The sequence below is a fragment of the Rattus norvegicus genome, chromosome 4 (genome assembly GCF_036323735.1).
Source record: "Rattus norvegicus strain BN/NHsdMcwi chromosome 4, GRCr8, whole genome shotgun sequence".
NCBI lineage: Eukaryota > Metazoa > Chordata > Mammalia > Rodentia > Muridae > Rattus > Rattus norvegicus.
In genome coordinates, this window is record NC_086022.1 from 59,585,200 (window position 1) to 59,610,604 (window position 25,405).

General features: G+C 45.4%; 1 long non-coding RNA gene across 3 annotated transcripts; it reads right to left on the reverse strand.

Annotated features, from left to right (window-relative positions):
• Positions 1-1,413: 1,413 nt before the first annotated feature.
• On the reverse strand, positions 1,414-20,586 carry LOC120102484 (uncharacterized). 3 transcript variants are annotated; one of them, XR_010065771.1, is made up of 5 exons: positions 20,343-20,586; positions 4,148-4,222; positions 3,401-3,631; positions 2,142-2,230; positions 1,414-1,512 (listed from the first exon to the last, which is right to left on the reverse strand). It is a non-coding gene; the product is annotated as an uncharacterized LOC120102484 (long non-coding RNA). The 3 variants fall into 3 exon arrangements; XR_010065772.1 differs by lacking the exon at positions 20,343-20,586 and adding an exon at positions 16,764-16,850; XR_005504145.2 differs by lacking the exons at positions 1,414-1,512; positions 2,142-2,230; positions 3,401-3,631; positions 4,148-4,222 and adding exons at positions 17,088-17,384; positions 17,731-17,877.
• Between the last annotated feature and the right edge of the window lie 4,819 nt (positions 20,587-25,405).

Sequence of the window (25,405 nt, forward strand, 5' to 3'; positions counted from 1 at the left end):
AGGCTGTCTCTGTGGGCCTGGATTTTGTTTTTCACGACACGAGAGGAGAAGCGCCAAAATTCACTTTGTGTAATGCCATTCCAGTTCTCATGGTAACGGGCGTCCATCAGCACCAAAATATATAAATGGCACCCCGGCATCACAAGGATGTTACCCCGACAACTGGAATTTAGAGTTTACATTTTTAAAGTCTCGTGGGAGGGCTTAATTTCACTTTCTTCCAGAAAGCCTGTGGGGAGAGAATATTCAGCGAGAACTGTAGATGCTTATTTAGCCTTTGGGAAATTTGAAGATACAAGATGGCCAGTAGAAACCAGCTTGCAGGGGCTAGAGAAATGGCTGAGGGGGTAATAAGCCCCTCTTCTGCAAGCATGAAGACCTGGGTTTAAATCCCAGCACCCACCTAGAAAACAAGGTATGGATAAATACATACTGCTAACCTCAGTTCACACCCCAGGACTGTGCTGGACACAAGCAGGCGAACCCCAAGGATTGCTGGCCACTTGCCTAGCTCCAGGTTCAGTGAGGTGCAGATAGATCAGAACACTCAGTGTCTATGCTCTACACACATGCATATCCACACCACCACACATACTGATAATAATAATAGTAATAATAACAACAACAATAATAATGTCCTCTCTGGGGGCTGGGGATTTAGCTCAGTGGTAGAGCGCTTACCTAGGAAGCGCAAGGCCCTGGGTTCGATCCCCAGCTCCGAAAAAAAGAACCAAAAAAAAAAAAAATAATAATGTCCTCTCTGCTATGGTAGCACAAGCCTATAATCCCTGCACTTGGGAGGTAAAGACAGGAGGATCAAGACTTTAAGGTCATCCTTGGCTACATGCACATTTGAGAACAGGTTAGACTACATGGGAAGTAGAGACCTCAAGAAATTACTCTTCTTCCTTTGTCTTTTTTGTTTTTGTTTTTGTTTTACTTATTGTTGTTGTTTTGAGATAGCATCTCACTGTGTGTGGACTTGGCTAGCCCTGGAGCTTGCTAAGATGTGTGTCAAGTTGGCCTCAAACTCACAGAGATCCCCCTGCCTCTACCTGTCCATTTCTGGTATTCCCAACCAAGCATGGCGCCTAAGGGATTTGAAAATAATAGGCTATTTCAATTTCACTAGAGGTGTGTATTCCATTCTCATCCTGAGATCAACAGGGCTAAGACTGTCTCTGCTATGTGTTTAGGGGGACCCCTCCCCCATTTCTATAGTAGGGCTACAGCAGACCTGTGGACACAGGCCTTCTTTGTGTGGTGCTGACACTGCCTCGGGGTTCAGGAACTGGCTCTGCTGATTAAAGAATTAAAAGTCAGGAAAAGTTTGAAAGTCAAGCAAAGTTAAACTTTCTCTAAGAGGACAGTTAGTTGTATTAACCTTTAAAAACAAAAACACAGAGCCAGGCAGTGATGACACACGACTTTAATCCCAGCATTTCCGGGGAAGAGGCAGGTGGATCTCTGAGTTCGAGGCCAGCCTGGTCTGCAGAGTGACTTCCAGGATAGCTAGGGAAACAAAGAAAAACGGTGACTCTAAAAACAAACAAACAAACAGGAGCCAGGCAAAGTGGTGCGTGCCTTTGACCAAATCTCTTGGAAGATGGAAGCAGGTGGATTTGTGTGAGTTCAAAGCCAGCCTGGTCTACATAATGAGTTTCAGCCAGCAAGGAGACCCTGTCTCAAAAGAAGAAAGGGGTGGGGGGGAGGAAGAGGGGAGAGAGATGGGGGGGGAAGAAGACAAGACCAAGAGTGGGGCAGGACAGCATTGCGCAGAGGCAGGAAATGGAGAGGAAATGAAGTCGTGCTACTGAGTTAAGCTCACATGAAGGTCACCCATGGTCAGAGAGAGCGTTAGCACAGGGGTTCTCAACCTGCGTGTCTTGACCCCTTTGAGGGTTGAATGACCTCTCACAGGGGTTGGATATCAGATATCCTGTGTATCTGATATTTGTGCTACAACTCATAACAGTAGAAAAATTATGTTTATGAAGTAGCAATAAAATAACTTTATGGTGGGGGGGGGGGTCACCACAACATAAGGAACCGTATTAAAGGGTCACAGCATTAGGAAGGCTGAGAATCACTGCTTTAGAGAAGGACTAAACAATCTCAAAGAACCAGGAGAAAAAACTTACTCGGGCCTTGTCCAGTAGCAGAAGGAAAGAAGCAAAAAGGCAGACAGACCCAGCTCGAGTTTCATGGCAGCTCATTGGGGCCAGGAATTCTGGGAAGGAAAAATATGGCATCTCATTAAAGGGATAACTACTTTAATTATCTCTTTAGCATGGCTTATGGTGAGCCTGCCTTCCAAGGGTGGCCCTGTCTTCCTGGGGTGGGGTGTGTGTCAAGGTGTCTGCTAGCCAGGTGGCTACTTCACTGGACCAGTTTATTTATGTTTTGAGTAGCTTGGAATACTAGGTCTCCACATAGGCCAGAGGTTTCAGCCTCTTGACCTGGAGGAAGCAGTTTTCTATAATTGGGCTTTTACTGTTGCTGCACCAGCATCTGCGAGTGTTTCTCACACTGCAAGGTGACTGTCTGGGTAGTCCAGATATCAGGCCTTCCTGGTTGGTTCGTTTTGCCTGCCTGGAGGGACTCCTTGACTGTCACGTGAAATGCCATCAGTCATTGCCTTGCTGACTCCAAGTTACAAGTACAGAGGGCTGGATGGGACTCTTCCAAGCCAGCCTCAGGGTGCTCTGAGCAGGAGCAGACAGCCAGAGACAGAGGCCTCCGTAGACAAGCTCCGTACACTACTCGTTTCTTCTCCCAGTGACCTTCTAGGCCCGGCAAGTGGGCCATGTCCAAGGCCAGAGAGCAGCACGGGATGACTGCAGTGAATCAAGCCTAGGAGAGGTCTGCTGTGGGAACTGTCCCTGCCCGTGTCAGAATGAGCCCAAGGACAGACTTGGAGTCTCCATCTCTCTTTGTCCTTGTGTTTCCAGGACTCTACCTCAACAGGGAGGCCGTGGTCCCGATGGATAATGTCCTGGTGCTCTGTACATTCTACAGATGTGTAACGCACATTTATTTCCTGACTGCTCCCCCGACCAGAGCTGACTGTTCCTTAGGAACAGCAGGCACACAAGCATCCGAAAGCCAGAGGACATTATAAGTCAGTCCTCTCCTGCCGCATGTGGTCCCAGGGATTGAACTGAGGTCATCAGGTTTGGGTGCAAGCCCCTTTACCTGCTCAGCCTTCTCACTGGCGCTAAGTTGGTTTTTTGTTTTGTTGCTTTTCTTTCATTAAGATCTATTACGTTTATTTACTTGGGGGGTGGTGCACATACGAAGGTCCAGGGACAGTTTGTGAGAGTTGCTTCTCTCCTGCCACCATGTGGACTCAAGGGTCGAACTCAGCCTGTCAGGCTTCTGCACGCAGCAAGAGCTTTACCTGCTGAACCATCTTGCATTGGTGTTTTGTCTGCATGCATGTCCGTGTGGCGGTGTCAGGTCCTCTGGAACTGGAGTTGCAGTTGTGAGCTGCCTTGTGGGTGCTGGGTCCTCTGGAAGAGCAGCCAGTGCTATCTTTCCAGTCCCTCAAATATCTTTTGGATATTTGTTCTCCCCGGTATCGTTTGCTGAAAACTCTTCTTTCCCCTATGATTCCTCTTGGTCTCGACACCTTTGTCAGAAATCAGTGAATGTGCACATGAGGGTTTGTTTCTGCCTTCTCACTTCCATCCCACTGGTCTGTGGTCTTCGTGTTGGTACCCATTACTGTAGCTTAGTCTCTCCTTCCTTCCTTCCTTCCTTCCTTCCCTCCCTCCTTCCTTCCTCCCTTCCCATCATTTAAGAACACTCCGAGGGTGGGAGTCCAGTCTGGGGCCCTGCTGTGACCTCGGGGTCCAGTCATTTGTGGAATGACAAGGTTACTAGAGAATCCATGGTGATTCCCCCCCAAGTCCCCCTTGGAGACGCCTGCTGGCTCTTCAGGGTTGGGCCACTTCTCTGGGTAACTACTGCCCTCACCCTAAGCCTGACCCATCCTCTGAGTCCCATGCTCTCTGCTGCCCCTCCCTCGAGCGCACTGTGTCTTGTTTCTCTTGCCATCTCACAGGAGAAGCCATCTTTCTGGCTCACTTATCTTCTTGGAATCAGAAAGTTTCCTTTGGTGACCAAGAACAGTGTCCAGCCCTACCTGGGTGGTGGCAACTGCCCGCCAGGCACAGCTGCGTGTGCTTTACGGCCTGCCGCACACGTTTGGCAGACTGACCTAATTATAAAAAATAATAAGGCACATTTATAAAGTACAGAAAAATAAAACAGAAAAAAAAAAACCTTGCCACCCAGAGGCAGTCCCTGTTAACATTTTGATATGCTTCCTTCTTGGTTTTAAACACATTTTTCTGTAGCTGAGATCACACCATACATAATTTCATCTCTAATTTTGTCGTTTATAACAGTGTTTTCTCTTATCATTAAACTTTGTTGAAGATTTTTTTCCTTAACATATTAGGGTTTTAAGAGTGCTTTTGTTGTTGTTTGCTTGTTTGCTTGCGTGCCGAGACAGTTCTCGCCTATCCCTGACTGTTCTTAAAGTGCTGTGTAGCTGAGAATCTGGAAGTCCTGAGACCTTGAGATCTTGCTTCCACTCCCAAGAATACCCCACACGGGGGCTGGGGATTTAGCTCAGTGGTAGAGCGCTTACCTAGGAAGCGCAAGGCCCGGAGTTCGGTCCCCAGCTCCGAAAAAAAAAGAACCAAAAAAAAAAAAAAAAGAATACCCCACACGCAGCTTCATATTAGAGTTCTAAATTATAAAAACAATAACAATCACCGTAGAGAATTAAATTAACTCAGAACAAGAGGAAATCACTTGGAACGGTTTAGTTTTATCCTGGAAGCTTTTGTCGTTGTGGCTTCCGTTTTGCAGACAGCATTTCTTAGCAGTAGCTGTCCTGGAGCACGCTGTGTAGCCTGCCCCACCACACAGCACCGCGGCTTCCAAACGTCAGTAACTCCAGTGAGACGAAGGCTTCGCAGCCCCAGAACTGAAAGCGCTTGGCTCGAACAATAACTCGAATGAACGTACATGAAACACACTCACATATACTTGGAAAATAAGAAATCGTTTTTGAAAGTGCTGAGACCTAGCCTGGCAGTGGTGGTGCACATCTTCAGTCCCAGCACTCAGGAGGCAGAGGCAGGGGGATCTCCATGAGTTCGAGGCCAGCCTGGTCTATAGGATGAGTTCCAGAACAGCCAGGGCTACACAGAGAAACCCTGTCTTTAAGAAAAAGAAAGGAAGGAAGAAGGAAGAAAGGAAGGAGGGAGGGAGGGAAGAAGGAAGGAAGGAAGGAAGGAAGAAAGGAAGGAAGGAAGGAAGGAAGGAAGTTGGTGAGATGGCTCAGAGGGTGAAAATGATAGCCATGAAAATCTGCTGACTCAAATTCTATCCCTGGAACCCACATAAAAAACAAGGTAAAAGTAGAAAACTGTCTCCCAAAAGTTATCCTCTGCCACCTACACAGATAGCATGACACCTGTGTGCCTAAACTCACACACAACTCTCACACACACACACACACACACACTCACATACTAACACACGCATATACACGCAAACACATTCATATACACATTCACACACTAACACAAACATACACACACACACCACTAAACACGAATACATAAATAAAATTTAAGCAACAGTTATGCGGTTAACTGAGGCCTGAGGATTCAGGAAAAGCCACCATATAATGTCAGGCCAGGTGCCAAGGCCTGGCCTGGATGATAGACTACAACTCTAAGCCAAAGTAACCCCTTTCCTCCCCAAGCTGGCTTTGTCCCAGCATCTTATCACAGCAATAGAAGCCCAGACTAGAGTGTCTGCAGAGACGGCGCAGCAGCTAACAGCATTTGTTCTTCTTCTAAAGGAGACCCCTGTGGGTTCAATTCCCGGCACTCACATCGCAGCCCACAACCCTCTCTGTAAATCCAGTCACAGGGGATCCAACAGCTTCTTGCCGTCAGGCACACGGTAGACAGAAAGACATGCAGGCAAAGCACCCATACACATAAAAATACATTTACTTTTAAAGGAATGAATAATATGTGTGAAACCCTCTCATACCTGGCAGGCAACAGTAACTCATGTGATTTTCCTCATCCCTCGGGAAAATAGCAAACACTGATGCGAATACCATTACACATGCCTGCCATCCTAGCACTCTAGAGGCTGAGGCAGGAAGAGCCTAAGGTGGAAGCTAGCCATGATTACATGATGAGACCTCACCCCCAAAACTCTAAAAACTAAAAGAAATAAATGTCAAAAATTACGTTAACAGACGAATATGTTACATACCTGTAATTCCAGTATGCGGGTGGTAGAGACAGTGGGATCAATAATTTAAGACCATCCTTGGCTACATAGTGAGTTTAAGGCCAGCCTGAGCTACATGAGACCTTGCCTCAAAAAAAAAAAAAATTAACATTTTCTTCAAAAGGCTCTGTTCATTGTTTTGACTTTTTGTTTTGGAGATGTTTTATTTTTATTTAGGGGTGTGTGTGTGTGTGTGTGTGTGTGTGTGTGTGTGTGTGTGTGTTGGGGGATGGTCAAGGAAGGCGTGCATTGAATGCAGTGCCCACAGAGGCCATAAGAGGGTACTAATACCCAGGAGGTAGAGTTATAGTAGGCTGTGAACCACTTAACATGGGTGCTGTGAACTCAACTTGGGCCCTCTGGGGGGGCAGTCTATACCCTTAACTACTGAGCCATCTCTCTAGCCCCTCTAAAATATTTTAAACAAGCATTGAAAAATAACAAAATTGGGCTGGAGAGATGGCTCAGCAGTTAAGAGTACCCGACTGCTCTTCTAGAGGTCATGAGTTCAATTCCCAGCAACCACATGGTGGCTCACAACCATCTGTAAAGAGATCCGATGCCCTCTTCTGGTGTGTCTGAAGACAGCTACAGTGTACTTATATATAATAAATGAATAAATAAATCTTAAAAAAAAAAAAGAAAAATAACAAAATTGTTCCTGCTCGTGGTAGAACACACCTTTAATCCAAGCACTTGGTAAAGCAAAGTCTGGTGGATCTCCATGAGTTCAAAGCCAGTTGGTCTACATAGTAAGTTCTAGGCCAGTCAGGAAATAAAATAAAATAAAATAAAACGGAAAAAGAAAAAGACTAAGTGTTTTTTTTTTTTTTTTTTTTTTTGGTTCTTTTTTTCAGAGCTGGGGATCGAACCCAGGGCCTTGCACTTCCTAGGTAAGCGCTCTACCACTGAGCTAAATCCCCAACCCGACTAAGTGTTTTTTTATTTCTTTGTTTATTTGCTTGGATAAGGTCTCACGATACGTAGCCCTGGCTGGCCTGAAATTCACTATGTAAACCAGGTTGTCTTCAAACTCCGAGATCTGCTTGTCTCTGCCTCCCCAAGTGCTGGAATCCAAGGTGTGTGCTGTTAACACTGACAAAGGAAGAGGATTGTTGTTTTTACAGTGCCTCGCAAATACCTGGCTGGCCAAAGATGACCTTGAACTTCTGACCTCCTGCCTCACCTGTCTGAGTTTGGGGATTATGTGTGGCACCATTCCCTCTTGTGGAAAGAATGAAGGACAGACCCACAGACCCACATCCAGCGGAGCTGGTACCCCGTGTGGAGTTTCTACTACTGCCACCACCACAGCCCTGAACCTCAGAGCCAGGTCCTTAGGGAGCAGTCTCAGGCTGTAACATCTGGGACCAGGAAGCTGCAGTTTGCTGTGTTTGTACACACTGATCAATCATTAATAAACGCTCAGACTCCAGAGAAAAGTTTTGCCCGTTTCTCTTTATCCTGGGCAATGTGTCACACCCTTGTCAAAATACACTGTCGCTCAAGACTTCACGCATGCAGGCCTTTCTCCATTCTCCATAGCCCTGCAACTGGGCTGTTGTTACAGAATGACTACTTAACATTTAAACAACGCCATAAGTAATTCTCATGACTGCGGTCATCTCAGTACACGTAAGTACAACATGTCCACACATCGAGAGAGTTTTCATGGCACCAAGTGCCACCCACATCTGTATAGTCATCAATTCCGGCACAATTGCATGGGTGTTTAGGGTTAAAGATGGAGAAAGTTATGACATGGTGACATCACAGAACTGAAAGTGCTGTAGTTCACTGAACAGGTCCCAGACTGTTTCTTGGCACACTCAGGTACAACCTGAGCGTCTGGGACCTCACGATGACTTTCACGGCCCTCAGATCTCCCTGGTGAGCTCCAAGTGGACAGACTCCTGGCCACCACTGCTAGTTCACATGTCTGACCCCAGGAGAGCTGAGAAAGTGCCAGACACTCGTGGATTACCTGAGGGAACGGCACACAGGTGGCCTCCTGCGTTGCAGACGCCATTTATGGAGTGTGTAGGATACAGCCCTGAGGTGTGAGGTTGGAAAAAGCCAGTTTTGGCATCAGGCTGACCCATAATGAGGACTAAACAGGATGCCAAAGCCATACATAAAAACATATCCAAGTTTATAAGCACCCAGGCCTCTGCTTTCTGGTGGGCCTTGCCTCTGGCTAGGCCCATACAGGCTAACAGAAAGCTGCACACAAAGGGTTGGCAGCTAAGCAAGGGCCTCCGGAGGTCCCAGGGTAGGAAAAGCCCTTGTGCTATGGAAACATTCAATGAGGAGTCAGGCCAGGGCTCTACTTAAACCTAAAAGCTTGAGGGGTTGGGGATTTAGCTCAGTGGTAGAGCGCTTGCCTAGAAAAACGCAAGGCCCTGGGTTCGGTCCCCAGCTCCGAAAAAAAAGAAAAAAAAAAAAAAAAACCTAAAAGCTTGAAAGGTCCATGTCTTTCCCTGTCACTCCTCAGACACCTTGGCCTTGTGTGACTAAGACACATGACCTCCCTAAGACACCTCCCTACGAGGCAGCTAGCGAGAGCTGGTTAGTGTGTAATTAATTAATGCACACATACAGAAAGCGAACATCAGGGAGTTGGGGATTTAGCTCAGTGGTAGAGCGCTTGCCTAGGAAGCGCAAGGCCCTGGGTTCGGTCCCCAGCTCCAAAAAAAAAAAAAAAAAAAAAAAAAACCCAGAAAGCGAACATCTCTGCACCCCCAGGATCCAGCGGGGCACCCGACATGGTCAAGCACAAAGATGCTTCTTCTAAATTGCTCAGAAGTATCTTCCTTGAAACTATTGGATGGCCTCCCATTCTAGGAAATGGTTACAGCACATTCGAGTAAACTGGAGGGGAATCTGCACGGCACTTGATGGGAGAAGTAACCATGCTTTCTATGAAAGAATTATAAGAAGGTAAATTGAGAACACATGAAATGCCAGAGTTGTACGAAATTTTCCAAATAAAACATTTTCAAAATTTTAATGAGAAACCTGAGCTTGCTTCCACGAGCATAACTTTAAAAAAATAATAACGTATTTTATTCAACCCAATATATCCCACTATTATAATTTCAACATGTCACTCGTGGGTTAGTTTACATTCTTGCTTTCTTATTAGGTTCTCTAGCCGAACAGAACTAAGGGAATACACACACATGCACACACACACACACACACACACACACACACACACACACACACACCTGTATAACTTAGAATTTAATAAGTCAGCTTAAAGCAGTCACAACAGCAGGACCCCACCTGAGAGCTGAGTAGTTACTCAGAGCTTGGAGCCGAAAGCCTGAACAGTCGAGGCAACGACCCCTATCAGTCCACAAGGCAGCGTGCCTCAGTAGTCCCGACCTACCACCAGAAGCCCAGCAGGTTCCTGGAGAACCACTGGGCTCGGTCCACATGAAAGCTTAGGAAGCTGCTTCTGCTATGAGCGGAAGGGTCAGCCGCACGGCAGATCAACTGAGTGACCAGAGAGGGCAACTGAGTGCTGGAGAGATGGCTCAGCGGTTAAGAACACTGACTCTCTTCCAGAGGTCCTGAGTTCAAATCCCAGCAACCACATTGGTAGCTCACAACCATCTGTAATGAGATCCGATGCCCTCTTCTGGTGTGTCTGAAGACAGCGATAGTGTACTCACATACATGAAATAAATAAATTTTGGAGGGGAGGGCAGGGGAGGGGAGGTGAACTGGGGTGAGACACAAACTTGTTTATCAAATCTGTTACCTGAAGATGCCATCCAGGGTGGACTGGGGCTTCCCAATCAGGGCAATGAGGAGAGTTCTTCAGGCAAGGCTCCTATGCAAGTGATTCTAATATGTGGTAAGCTGACATTAAAACCAACAGTTATATGTACTAAGATAGACATCTAATGTGTGTTTTATAGACAGAACACTTCAGTTTGGCTCAAGAGTTCACAGAGTGGAGAGGGAGAGAGGGAGAGAGATTGTGTACTGTAGAGGGATCCCTGGAGCTTGAGTCACAGGTCACTGGGAGCCACCCGATATAAGTACTGGACATCAGACTTATGCTTAATTGCTGAGCCATCTCTCCAAGCCTAAATAGCTCTAAAGTGTTCCTTGTATACACTTGAAATGGATATAAGTAATTGCCAGTGAAGACGTTTTACTGGTTATCTATTTAAGTCCTGAGTTACTGCTCATCAACGTGAAATACTATCCTACTAGATATTTTAAAAATTAAAACACTGCCCAAAGTTACACCCATGAAGTCTCACCAACATGGCTGCCTAACGGGACCTGAACAAGGGTGACCCAACATGGTAGCATGGAAGATGGAAAGCTCCTGTGGACTCAACCCTAGACAAAGAACTGCAGACAGCTAAGGAGAACTGAGCGCAGGAGAGAGGCTCTTCCCCGGGGAGGAACTCACCACTGCTTATCCAATGCCAAAGGTCAGCCCTGAAAACATACGTGCCAGCAACACTGCTGCCGTGGTTTCTTTATGCTCAGCCCAGGGAGTGGTGCAATTAGGAGGAGTGGCCTTGTTGGAGGAGGTGTGTCACTGTGGGCGTGGGCTTTAAGACCATCAGCTGCCTGGAAGCCAATAGTCTGCTAGCAGCCTTCAGATGAAGATGTAGAACTCTCAGCTCCTCCTGCGCCATGCCTGCCTGGAGGCTGCCATGTTCCTGCTTTGATGATAATGGACTGAACCTCTGAACCTGTAAGCCAGCCCCAATTAAATGTGGTCCTTGGTCGGGGTTGGGGATTTAGCTCAGTGGTAGAGCGCTTGCCTAGCAAGCGCAAGGCCCTGGGTTCGGTCCCCAGCTCCGAAAAAAGAAAAAAAAAAAAAAAAGAGTTGCCTTGGTCATGGCGTCTGCTCACTACAGTAAAACCCTAATTAACACAACTGCGCAGGGGCTGGAGAGATGGCTCAGTGGTTAGGAGGGCTCACTGCTTTTTCAGAGGTCCTGAGTTCAAGTCCCAGCATCCACATGGTGGCTCACAGCCATCTGTAATGAGATCTGATGCCCTCTTCTAATGTGTCTGGAGACAGCGACAGTGTACTCACATATAATAATAATAATAATAAATTCACTTTAAAAAAAGACAACTGCGCAGACTGCAGTTGATATTTATGTATTTAGGGATACACCCACACACACAACAACAACAATTCAAAAGAGGTCATGAGCTTTTGTTTTGTTGTTGTTTTGTTTGTTTGGTTTGGTTTTGTGTTGTTTTTGTTTGTTTGGGTTTTTTTTTGGGGGGGTGACAGGGGAAGGGTTGAAACAGGGTTTCTTTGTATAATAAGACCTGGATTTACTTATAGACCAGGCTGGCCTTGAACTCACAGTGATCTAACTTAAGGCATGTGCCACCATGCTCAGAATGGAGCCATGAGGGTTTTTTTTTTTTGTTTGTTTTTTTAAAAAAACATTTTTTTTTTTTTGGTTCTTTTTTTTCGGAGCTGGGGACCGAACCCAGGGCCTTGCGCTTCCTAGGTAAGCGCTCTACCACTGAGCTAAATCCCCAGCCCCTACATTTTTTTTTCAAATTTTTTTTTCTTTTCTTTTTTTTGGAGCTGGGGACCGAACCCAGGGCCTTGTGCTTGCTAGGCAAGCGCTCTACCACTGAGCTAAATCCCCAACCCCTAAAAAAACATTTTTTTAAAAAGGTTTATTCATTTAATATGTATAAGTACACTGTAGCTGTCTTCAGATACATCAGAAGAGGGCATCAGATCTCTTTACAGATGGTTGTGAGCCACCATGTGGTTGCTGGGAATTGAACTCAGGACCTCTGGAAGAGCAGTCGGAGCTCTTAACCACTGAGCCATCTCTCCAGCCCTGAGGCATGAGTTTTAAAGAGAGAAAGGGGGACTACATCAGAAGACTTAGAGGGAGGAAAGGGAAGAGGGAAATGATGTAATTATAGTCTCAAAAATCAAAATAAATTTTTTAAAAAATCTGTCCAAAATGGAATAAAGATGAAAATAGTTTAAAACTTATATGTACTGTTAAGGTTAAAGTATGCTTGGCTAGGGTTGGGGATTTAGCTTAGTGGTAGAGCGCTTGCCTAGGAAGCGCAAGGCCCTGGGTTTGGTCCCCAGCTCCGAAAAAAAAGAACCAAAAAAAAAAAAAAAAGTATGCTTGGCTAGTTCCCATCTAAATGGATTTCTGTAGAATTCAGAAACTAAAATAATCAAGACTATATGAAGGCCATACATTTATAAATAGAAAAAAATTAAAGTACTTTTGCCACCTTTTAAAATTATACTGTAGTTTAAGCCAGTCATGGGGTCACACGCCTTTAATCCCAGCACTAGGGAGGCAGAGACAGGCAAACCTCTGAGTTCAAGGCCAGCCTGATCTACAAAGCTAATTCCAGGACAGCCAGGATTACACAGAGAAAACCTATCTCAAAAAAATATGTAAGTGAACGAACGAATGAATGAATGAATGAACAACAAAGTGTACTGAAGTTAAAACAATCTTTCAAAAATTTAAGGGCTCTGAATAATATTTTTGGAGCTGGGTGTACTGACGCATGCCTTTAGTCCCAGCAGAGATGGATATGTGGATCTCAGTTTGAGGCCAGTGAGTTCCAGGCCAGCCAAGGCTACATAGTGAGACCTTATCTTAAAAAAAAAAAAATCAATAACAGCAAAAACAAAACAAAACCAAAAAGGTGTCTTGTGATAAGGTGAAGGATTTTAACCCGTTCAACATTTTTGTACCTATTTCTTTTTTTTTTTTTTAAAGATTTATTTTATTTATTATATATAAGTACACTGTAGCTGTCTTCAGATACACCAGAAGAGGGCATCAGATCTCTTCACAGATGGTTGTGAGCCACCATGCGGTTGCTGGGAATTGAACTCATGACCTCTGGAAGAACAGTCGGGTGTTCTTAACCACTGAGCCATCTCTCCAGCCCTTTGTACCTATTTCTTGAGGATAATGCCAGCCTTCGGATTTGCAACACAGGTACACACTGTGGGAAGAACCACCACCACACACTGGTGAGTGCCCGGCAAAGGCCAGGAGTCAGCAGGGCTCCAGAAGGGGCAGCTGCAGCAGCATCTAGGAGTGTTGCAGTCCTGATGCAGCCCCACACTCTCCACTGCCTTAGCTGGTGAGCGGCTCTCTGGATACTCCAGGCATGGACCCAGCAGCGTCCTGATGCCCTTCACCTCTGCTGCACGGGCAAGGCCAGTTTGCAGCAGCTTCTGAGGCAGCCACTTCCAAGTCTAGGGACCCAGTTCTGTCCCCATCCCAACCCTTCTTCATCCCTGTGCTTACTCTCCGTCACTCTCTGAGAAGCCCCAACGCTGGTGATGCTTCTTGAAGCGACTGCTGATCCACCTCAAAGACTGTGGATGTAATAATTGGACCTGCCCCCTACCGAGTTGCATCCTGTTTTGTTTTTGAGATGGGATTTCACTATGTAGCCCTGACTGACCTGGACCTCTCTGCGTACCACGGCTTGAACTTACAGAGGTCTGCCTACTTCTGCTTCCCAAGTACACAAACGCAAACTCTGTACCACATAAAGCTTTACTGAGATATTACTCACCCGCCATAAAAACCACCAATTTAAGATGTACAGTTGTGGCTTTGAGCATATTCACCAAGCCGTCCAGGGACTTCGGTTCCCTGTTTGTCACGTGGAGAAAATGGCATCCAACCGCATGTAATTGTTGTAAGAGAGAAATGAGATAATAATGTGCTTGGCACATTTCCCAGCGCACGGCAATCTCTCAATAAATTGCCACCGTTATTCCGATAATGAGGTTGACGAGGATGGGAGATGGAGAGGAACAGTCAGATTGTCTTGTTTTCAGGGACACAGAGTGGGGCGCCTGCCCCGGACTCTGCTGCAGGATCTATGGAATTGGTGTGATCAGCTGCGTGCCTCTCCCACCACCGGCAAGCTCTGGTGCCCATCAGGTGTTACGGGCGGAAACCGACAGCTGCTCAACGGCCTTAGGATAGCCGGCCACATAGAAATGCTATTTCTTTTTTGTTTGTTTGTTTGGGGGTTTTATTTGTTTGTTTTTTATTGATTTTTTAAATTTACATTTTAAATGTTACAAATGCTATTTCTTACTGAAAATTAGTGGGAAGAAAAATTCAAGTCAGAAGCAAGATAAGTCACTTCTTTCACTGAAGTTTGATCAACTGCTCCCTGGCCTCAAAAGATTTACTCTCAAGATTTTAAAAACGAAAATAAGTAGTATTTGTTGTTCATGATTCCCAAAAGTAGTGAGTATTAAAACTTTATATATAAGAGAAAAACAAGGGTTTGTTTTTGTTGTTTTGGGTTTTTTTGTTTGTTTGTTTTTTGGGGTTTTTTTTTGTTTGTTTGTTTGATTTTTGGTTTGGTTTGGTTTTTGTTGTTGTTGTTTTTTGTTTTTTTGAGACAGGGTTTCTCTGTGTGCTGCATCTTTCTCTCTCCCGAGTACTGGGATTAAAGGCTTATGTTACCTTGCCTGGCTAGGAATTTAAATGTTCTTTCCACAGATATCCTGACCGTCTGAGGGGATGGAGATGAGCTGACCATTCCACAGTATTTATGTCCACTGGACTAAGATCGTTCAGAATGACAAGATGGCTCCTCAAGTGGAAGCATTTGCTATGATAATCTGATACCAAATTCAGTCCCCAGCACCCACAATGGAAGGAGAAAACTAACACCCAAAAGTTGTTCTCTGATATCCACATATGCACACAATGAAGAGCAAGGACAAGAGCCTGTGTATGCACACACTTAAACACATGTGCGCGCACACACATACACACACACATGCACACGTGCACACACACAAATAATAAGTAAACATTTTAAAATAGGGGCTGGAGAGATGGCCCAACAGTTATGAATATGTACTGCTCTTACAGGGGATTCAAGTCCAGTTCCAGCAGTCACACTGATGGCTTACAATCCTCTGTAACTCCAGCTTTTAGGGATCTGACACCCTCTTCTGGCCCCACAGGGACCTGGCCCCACAGGCACCTGTGCTCATGTGCACAAACCCACGCATATACAAATAATTTAAAATGACAATAAAAAGAAAAGCCAGTGTGGTGGCCCACACCTCTAGTTCCGGCTCTTGTGAGGCTGATGCAGAGATCGCTCAGAGACTGCAGCCAGCTTGGTCTACCTACTGAGTTCCAGGCTGATCTGATGAAACCCTGTTTATAAATAAATAAATATGAAAGCCAGACAAACCCTTAAAGGCTGCTGATGTGCATTCTGGTGACCCCGTCATTCAGGCAGACAGAGGGCAAATTCAGATTTTTGGCTTTTGTGTTTCTTCTTTGTTTTGTTTGTTGCTGTTGGTTTTGAGACGGTGTTTCAGAGAGGCTAGGCGTCCAAATTGCTGTATAACCAAAGCTGACTGGAGCCTCCTGTGTCTCCTTCCAAGGTGCTTAGATTACAGCTGGACTGTGTCACCACATCCACCACTTAATATGATGCCAGGGATGTAGGACTGAGCCTCACGGCTGGTCCTCTGTTTTGTGTTGCAAGATAGGGTCTCACTATCACATCCAAGTTGACCTCAAACTCATGGGCTCAAACAGTCTTCCTACCTCAGCTTCAGGGCCTCCCGCCTTAGCCTCCTCAAGGCCTAAGATTACAAACTTGCACTAACAGGCATGGTTTATATATATTTGAGACCTGTCTCAAAAAATATATATGTATATAAAATGTACACACATATGTATATAAACATATATATGTATGTCTGTATATATACATATATATGTGTGCATCTATATATGTGTATATATTTTTAAATAGTTATTTATCTACTTGTTTATTTTGTGATGAGGTCCTACTGTGTCACTTTGACTGGTCTGTAACTCACAGAGATCCACCTGTCTCTTTTCTTGTTGGCAATTGTCACTCCAGGTCTCTTGGAAATGGAGGAGCAAAGCGAAAAGTTACTTCATTTCCCAGTAAACAAGAAAGAAGGGGATTCTGGGGTTGACGTTTAGTAGCAGAGCATCCCAATGAGGAGGGCGGTGAGTGGCGGGAGACCACACAGAGAGGGAGCTGGCCTGGTGAGGAAGGCAACCCCATCATGATTAGGCACTGAGCAGCCAGTGGGATTCGGTGCCCTGTCTCTCTCTACACCTGCTTGTGTTCTGGTTTGATCTCTCACTTCATCTTCCCTCTCCCTCTTTCTCCTTCTGCCCTGTATCAGGTACTTTGGTCACTGTGACAGAGTATTTAACATAAAAACTTGGAAGACTTTGTTTTGGTTCGTGGCCTCTGAGGGCTCAGTCCTTTATGGCCAGGAGGTGCAGCAGGTCCTCATTGTGGAGGACCCAGAGGCAGAGGAAAGTCCTCTCTAGCTTTCTCCTTTTCTCTAGCCCAAGCACCCGGCTGATACCTAACCCACATTCGGGTGGGTCACCCACCTTGATTTATCCTTGTGAACATCCTCAGGATTGTACCCCATAATCCATTGAAGTTGACAGTGAGGATGGACCATCACATTCCTGTAGTCTTTCCTGAAGTCACTATTTATTTTATTTTATGTTGCTTTGAGACAGTTTTGCTATATAACCCTGGCTGGCCTGGAACTTCCTATATGGACCAGGACTCCTTGTGGGAATCCTTTTTGTCTCTGCCTTCTCAATTCTGAAGTCACAGGTGTGCATCACGAGACCTGGCTCTTCTCCTTCTGGGTCACATTATTTTGTTTGTTTCTTCATGTGTCGGAAAGCACAGAGAACATGTCATTCTGTGTATAGTTTATTTTACTTTACATGATATCCTCCATCTTCATTCACCTACTGAAAATTAAACCATTTCATCCTTCTTCATGGCTGAGTAGTACTCCATTGTGATATTGTCTCAGGCAGCATTCTATAGATGTGAAGAGACACTCTGATCATGGCAACTGTTAAGGGGAAGTATTTAAATGGGGCTGGCTTACAGTTTCAAGGGCTTAGTCCATTATCATCATGGTGGGAAGGAAGCATGGCAGCTTGCAAGCAGACATGGTGCTGAAAAAGTTCTACATCTGATTTCACAGGCTATAGGAAGAGAGAGACAGAGACAGAGAGATACACAGAGACAAAAACAGGAAGGGAGGGTGAGCACTCCTCTGAGCCTGGCTTGGGCTTCTGAAACTCCACAGCCCACCCCCAGTGACACACTTCCTCCAACAAGGCCACACCTCCTCATCCTTCTCAAGTAGCACTGCTCTCTAATAACCAAACATATGCATCTACGAGAGCCATCCCTATTCAAACCACCACAGATATATAGTGTGTCTTCTTTACCATTCATCGGCTGGTGTAGACTGATTCCACGGCTCTTCTACCGTTTATAGTGCTGCGCCGAACAAACGTAAGTGGGCGGGCACTTTTGCATGCTCACCTCATTTCAAATAAGTGCCCAAAGTGTTGCAGCAGGATCATGGGATAGATCTGTAGGTCGTTGTTGTGAGAAGAAGGCTCTCTCTTTCAAAGTTTTCATGTCACTATGTGGCTCTGTGTGAAGAGCATGTCACATGCGTATGGGTACCTACAGAGGCCAAAAAGAGGACAGAAGGTTCCCTAGAGATAGAATTACAGGCAGTTAATGAGCTGCCCAGTATGGCTGCAGGGAACTGAAATGAACTGGTCCACAGCAACAGTCCATGTTCTTAACTGCCTCTCTCTAGACCCTACTTGTAGCTTTTGAAAAGTCTCCACATTGTTTCCAACAGTCGCTAGATTAACTTGTGTTCCTGCCAACACTGTAAGAGGACTTCTCAGGTTGACACTTCATGCCCTTACTGAAGTGCTCTCTCTCTCTCTCTCTCTCTCTCTCTCTCTCTCTCTCTCTCTTTCTCTCTCATTCTCTCTCTCCTCCCCTCTACAATTTCGTAGAGCTCAAGCTGTGACAACAGCTCTGGGTCAGAAGTCACCTTAGAGCCACCTTGTGCAGCTAGGAGTTTAGATAAGGCCCAAAAGCCAGAGGTAGAAACCTGCTACTGAGAACTAAATGGCCTTGAGGCGTGTGAGTGGGTCATAAAAGGCTGGGGACAAGTTGATGGGAAGGGAGACACCACCTGGTCTCTGTCTCCTTTCAGCAGGTGTGGCTTCAGGGAACCAATTCAATACCTGTCAGCAGGTTCAGTTGTGGCCAGCAAAAGTACTGCTTCCAGCGATCAATCAATTCTCTCTCTCTCTCTCTCTCTCTCTCTCTCTCTCTCTTTCTCTCTCTCTCTCCCTCCCTCCCTCCCTCCCCTCCCTCTCTCCTGCATTCCAGAACATAGAGACTAAAATGCTTAAAGGGGCACAGAGTATGGGGACAGCTGAAGAGGGACTAGAACCACAAACCTGAGGGGAAGAGAGCTTTGTCCTGGGTCTCTTAAACTTCATGTTTAGAGAGAACTTAGACTCAGTTGCCTCTGATGATGCCCTGGCCTGGCTCACGCTGTTGTAGTCACGCTCTCACATCTGTGGACCTTAGAGTTGCTTTGCCTAGTGATGCCTTGTCACATGGACCCTCCAGTGGGGCCTTCCCAGGCAAACCTGGGCCTTCCTGGGCAAACCTGGGCCTTCCCCAGCAAATCTGGCCCAGATAACTTGCAAACGAGCTGAACTGTTTGGGCAAGTTATTTAACTTCTATGTCTTTATTTATCTTTTTATATCAAATGAAAACAGTCCTCCTACAAGTGTTTTGGCATTTGCTATGTAGTAAGGTATAACTATAAAATATACCATATTAGGCTGGGTATGGCTCAGCTGATTCAGTGCTCCCTTAACATGATTATGCCATGGGTTCGACACCCAGCACTTCATCAACTAGGTATAATAGCACATGCTTCTAAGCCCAGTACTACAGATATAGAAGAAGAGAGGTCAGAAGTTCAAGGTCTGGGGCTACAAACTGCCTACCATTTAAGAGTGTATACTTCTCATAAAAACAAAATCAGAAACCATAATATAAACAAAAGAAAAGGGAAAAACAAAACAAACAAACAAACAGAAAGTCAGACCAGGTAAAGCATTGTGAGCCAAAAAAAAAAAAAAAAAACAAAAAACAAAAACCTCCCAAACTATCAGTGAGGTCATTTTGTGTTGACATCTACTGCTGGGCGTGGGGCTTGCCCTTAACTTTGTATACCCAGTGATAGTCTGATGGAGAAAGCTGATTTTGCCTTTATGAGTGGTTATCAGATAGAGATAGCTTCTGGATTAGGGTTGGGGACTGTGTCCTCTTCCTGTCCCAATGCTGGGACCCTATCCGGCTTAGTCCTATGCAGTGCTCTCCCAGGAAGTAAACGCCTGTGCCAGGAAGCCCACAACCACCTAGAACTGCAGTTCCATGGGAGTTCAACTGTCTTTTCTGACCTCCAAGGGCAGCAGGCAAGAATGTAGAGACTAGACACACGACATAAAAACACCCATACACATTATCTTAGGGTTTCCACTGCTGTGAAGAGACCGTGACCAAGGCAGCGTTTCATTGGGGCTGGCTTACAGGTACAGAGGTTCAGTCCATTATCGTCATGGGAGCATCGCAGCATCTAGACAGTCATGGTGCTGGTGAAGGAGCCGAGAATTCTACATCTGGATCCAACTGCAGCCAGGAGAGGACCGGCATCCTCAGGCAGTTCAGAGGAGCATCTCAAAGCCCACTTGCACAGTGACACACTTCCTCCAACAAAGCCACACCTCCTAATAATGTCATTTCCCATGCACCAAGCATATTCAAACCACCACATACATAAAGGAAAAAGAAAAGAAAAAGACAGGATCTCACTATGGAACCCTAGCTAGCCTTGAACTCACTATGTAGACCAGACTGGTCTTGAACTCATAGAGATCCACCTGCGTCTGCCTCCTGAGTGCTGGGATTAAAGGCATCACACGAACATAGTGAATACTCATAGTTATAGACTCACCCTTCCTGATGGTGCCCACTAGTGTGCAATAGGATGAGAACAATAATGTTTAGTCCCTTGGAGTATAAATTCAGACTCTCGCTCAGCTCTTACCATAGCTCCAGGCTGCCCCATCCGTGGCTGCTGCTTCTCCCTCAGTTGGCTCTGTGTAGAAACCTTGTCTTGAGAGGAGCTGCAAGCTTAAGGGATTTGATTCCTCAGAGGTCTGCTTTCAAATGTCCAGTGTCCTCACAGGGAGGAAGGAATCTGCCATACTCAGGACTTTCTAGCCAACTCAGCCAGGAGGTGAAAACTGCATAGGGTCAGATTTCAAATGATCAGAGGGAAGTCATTCCTATCATTTCCTGTGAGTCAGAATGTGCAAGGTCACCGGCTGGCTTTTGTTCCGTTTGTTTTCTGTTCTAGTCTTGGTTTAATTAAAGCTGTAGGATCTATAATAAAATGAACACCAAATTATCCTAAAAAGTTATGGCCAGTTGCTTTCTTCATCCTCTCCCCTCCCGACAGGTTCTTCTATGATGGCACAGGAAAGGTTGTCAATAAGCAGTGAGCACAAGCTTGATGCATGGATTTACTGTGTTTTAACCTTTGTTTGTTTATTGCTATGGATGAAAACCTGGATCCTCATGAGCTGGGCAAATCTCCTATCACTGAGATTCCCTCTGCCTTGGTTACTTTTTTGTTGCAGTGAATAGACACCATGACCAAGGCAACTTAGAGGGAGATTTTATTAGGGCTTGCATTTTCAAAGGGTGAGTGAATTCCTAAAAAGATTTATTTATTATATTTATTATATAGAAGTACACTGTAGCTGTCTTCAGATACCAGAAGAGGGCATCAGATCTCATTACAGATGGTTATGAGCCACCATGTGTTTGCTGGGATTTGAACTCAGGACCTCTGGAAGAGCAGTCAATGCTCTTAACCACTGAGCCGTCTCTCCAGCCCATGAGTGAATTCTTGACCATCATTGGTAGGGAGCATGGCAGTCAGCAGGCAGGCAGAACACTGCAGCAGTAGCTGAGAGCTTACATCTGACCTACAAGGATGAGGCAGAGAGGGGATAAGTTCACTGTAAATGGTGTGAGCTTTTGAAACCTCAAAGCCCACCCCCAGTGACATGCCTCCTTCAACAAGGCCACACCTCCTAATCCTTCCCAAACAGTTCCACCAGCTGGGACCCAAGCATTCAAATGTATGAGCCAAGGAGGGCTGTTCTCATTAAGACCACCACAGTCTCCTAGCACTCGTTCTTTAGTTTTATTGTTGACACGATTCCTTACCTGCCCAAGTTAACATCTATTTAGGTTTTCCATTTACTCTCATGTGCATCTATGCAGTACATCCCACAGCCTTGCAATCTAATATTCTCACACAAGCAAATCAGAGAAGCTGCCATGTTTAGGGTTCCCCTCTGAGCACAAAAGCAATAATGTTAAGGACAGCAATAAAGTGACTATCAGTTATGAGAGACAAGATTCCTGCAGATACAGCAGATACTGAAAATATTACGAACCATTTCATATTTACTTGTCTCACGATATAGATGAAATGGACAGTTTCTGAGAAGATAAAACTTAAGAGGTGGAGAAATAGAAAGTCCATATTATCTATTAAGAAATTGAAATCTTGGGGCTGGGGATTTAGCTCAGTGGTAGAGCGCTTACCTAGGAAGTGCAAGGCCCTGGGTTCGGTCCCCAGCTCCGAAAAAAAAGAACCAAAAAAAAAAAAAAAAAAAAAAGAAAGAAAGAAAGAAAAAAAAAATAAATTGAAATCTTAGTCACAATTCTCTTCTTAAAGAAAATTTCCAGATTTAAAAAACAAGTCCTGGGGGACTGGGGAGATGTATCAACCTGAAACCTGAGATCAAATCACAAAACCCACATAGCATGCATCTGTAATCCTAGTACCCCCGTGGCAAGATGGGGGACAGAGATACGAGAGTCTCTTAGCTTGTGGGGCAACTAGCCTGGTGTGTACAACCAAACAACAAAGAGACTCCATGTAGGTATAAATTTTTTGCAACCCACTCTTAATAAGGGTTCAACCTCTCCTTAGCCCACCACCCCGCAGAGGTAGTGTAAGAGAAAAGTTATTAGGACGTGGGGGAAGGGGACCTGTTCAGAAATAGTTCAGAAGCTCAGGGGCAAGCTCAGTCTGCTTTCTCAGCAGCTCAGTCCTGTAGCAAACACCAAATACAACTCAGCAGCTACAGACCAGTCCCGAGGCAGGCAGACACCAGGCAGCTGTAGTTCAATCCTGAAGGAACCGTAAGGCTAGCCAACCCGCCTGAGGAGAGACTGCAGACGTGGTAAGCTGCTGCAGGAACCTCTTGAGCAGTTCTTGGGCGAGTGTCTCTATGGTGTCACCACTAGTAGAGCTCAACAACGCTATGTAAGGTGAACCAATACAGTGTGTCTTCAGCAGAAGAATAGCGAGGCAGAGCAAACCAATGCTCAGTGCTCGTCTCCTACTATTTGTGGGGTCATATTTATACTCCTTCATTTCGGGTCTTTTCACGTGTTTGCTATATCAAAACATACTCTCACCTGTGTCTCCTTCAGGAAAACATTCTTATGTGGTGTACATAAATAAATACAGATAAATAGACAGATAGGCATACACACACATACACACACACACACACACACACACACACTTAAAAATAAAATCTTTTTTAATTAATGATAAATATTCCTAATTCTCATACACACAAAAATTTTGCTTATGTTGTTTTTCAAGACAGAGTTTCTCTGTTGTCCTAGACGGAACTCACTCTGTACACCAGGCTGGCCTTGAACTCACAGAGATCTGAGTACAGGGTTTAAAGCTGTGCATCACCACACCCAACCTCAACCCCAGATTTTTTATTATAGCAGGAACACCAACAGCTTGAACTGAGAGGCTGGGTAAACGGAAAGAAGCCTAATGGGCCCCCCAAATTTTACTAGCAAGAAACAGATGAAACTGCACTGTTGTAAATATCAGATGCACTGTTAGAAAGGGGAAAAAACTAAAACTAAAACCAGAGGATGCATGACTAAGAGGAATGGAGCCCGAGGCCAGAAGGTGGGGCCTTGAGCCAGAGAGGAAGTATTCCAGTCTAGAAACACAGTTGTCTAAGCAGAGCTTCAAGCTGTGAGTGGAGTAGAAGACTCCTTTCTTCTTCCTCCTCTAAGCCCCTCATCCCTTTCTCTGAAGATTTCCATAGCCCAGGCTGGCCTCCCACTGAGTATTTACTTGACTGACAATGACTTGGATCTTCTGATTCCTTTGCCTCCACCTCTGGAATGCTGAGATTTCAAGCATTACCACCATGCCTGCTTAATGTAGTCATAGGAACAGGACAGGGCTGTGTGTTGTAGCCCGGGCTGACCTTGATCACAAAACAATCATTTTGTTTCAGTTTCCCAAGGGCTGAAATTACAGGCATGTGCTGCTACGCGTGGGTTATGACTGTATTTTTTTTTAATTTTTAAAAAAGATTTATTTATTTGTTTTATATAAGTACACTGTATCTGTCTTCAGACACACCAGAAGAGGGCATCAGCCCCATTACAGATGGTTGTGAACCACCAAGTGGTTGGTGGGAATTGAACTCAGGACCTCTAGAAGAGCAGTCAGTGCTCTTAACCACTGAGTCATCTCTCCAGCCCATGACTGTATTTTTTAAAGTGAAAATTCAAGAACGTGGTGATGGCGCACCCGTATTCCCGTCACTTATAAGACGGAGGCCGAGGGCCACATCAGCCTTACCTGATCCTGAGTTTATAGCCTAGAATACATGGGACTCTCTGTCACGAAAGATACTAAGGATAGAATGTGGGGAGAGGAAAGGGAGAGACTAAGGTGAACAGAACTGTGCGGAATCTGGCCTTGGAGCCATCCGAGGAAAGTCCAGGGCTGGGAATGTCCAGTAGAACTGTCACTGCTGTGCCCCCGATCCCCTTGATCCTCTGACGAAAACTGCATCCTATGTTTTGCTAGCAGATGTGAGCTAGCATCCAAACCTGAGCAATTCTAAGACATCATGTCGTTGCCAATAGTGGTGTACACAGGGGGTTTATGTTGTTGGTCTGTTTTGGGTTTTGTGATTTTTTTTTTTTTTTTGGTTTGGTTGGTTTGGCTTGGTTTCATGGGGGGGGGTGTTGTTTGTTTTGTTTTGGTCTGGTTTTTTTTGCAACTTTATCGTCATCAGGGGTGGACTTTCTCTGGCAGTGGACTCAGTGGGTGATGGATGGAAAAGAGGCTATCTAGCAGAATGAGTGTCAGTGAAGGAGAACTGATTTCAGATCCAAGGTCACATACTTGTGAACTTCACAGGCTGCTTTACTCTCTCACAGCAGAGACCTTTGTGAACTGACAGGACGTTCTCTGGTTACTGTGGAACCTACACAAACAAGCTGTTGCCTCCTCCGGCTTTGTACATTTTCACAGTCTGTTGCTGAGCTGTGGTTTCCTCTGAAGTGAAACATTCCTTCCTGCAGTGGGGAGGAAGACAATTTATAAGACCCAGGAAGTAAACACAATTTACAAGTCTTAGAAAGCTCCTGAAACATCCACCCCCAGCGTACCCACCCACCCACAGTAGTACAAGCAGTAACAATTGCTGAGGAGAAGAGCCTACTGTGGAACTGCCTACAAGTTATGAGTCATCCCGGGGGGCGGGGATGGGGGGACATTTGGAGGTACAGCTGCCTTGGAGTCATCCATCCTGCTCTAAGTAAACTGCCATCCACACCACTGTGACTCCATAAATCTCACTGCTTCACTCAGCCAGACTCTTGCGGAATCATTTCTTTGCTCTGTCCTTGGCGACCTATCTGGAACAAACAGACGATTGTTCTAGTCTCCCCAGAAAGTCGCATAACAGGTCTACAGTTTATCCTCAAAAGAACTTGGTAAGATATAGTACCTTCATTGTGGGACCTTTACTTTCTTGGGTGTACTTTAATGATGATAGCTGTAGGTAAAAGCCAGAGTCTGAGCTGGGAGTTCTTTCACAATAGCTAGGCTCACAGCAGGTGCCTACTGACTGTTTCCCAGATATCAATAACACGAAAACATGAGTCCAACTACCCCTCAATCTGCACAGGGGTCTTGTTCCAGGACCCTCATGAACCCCAAACTCTACAAATGCTCTCAAATACCTTTTA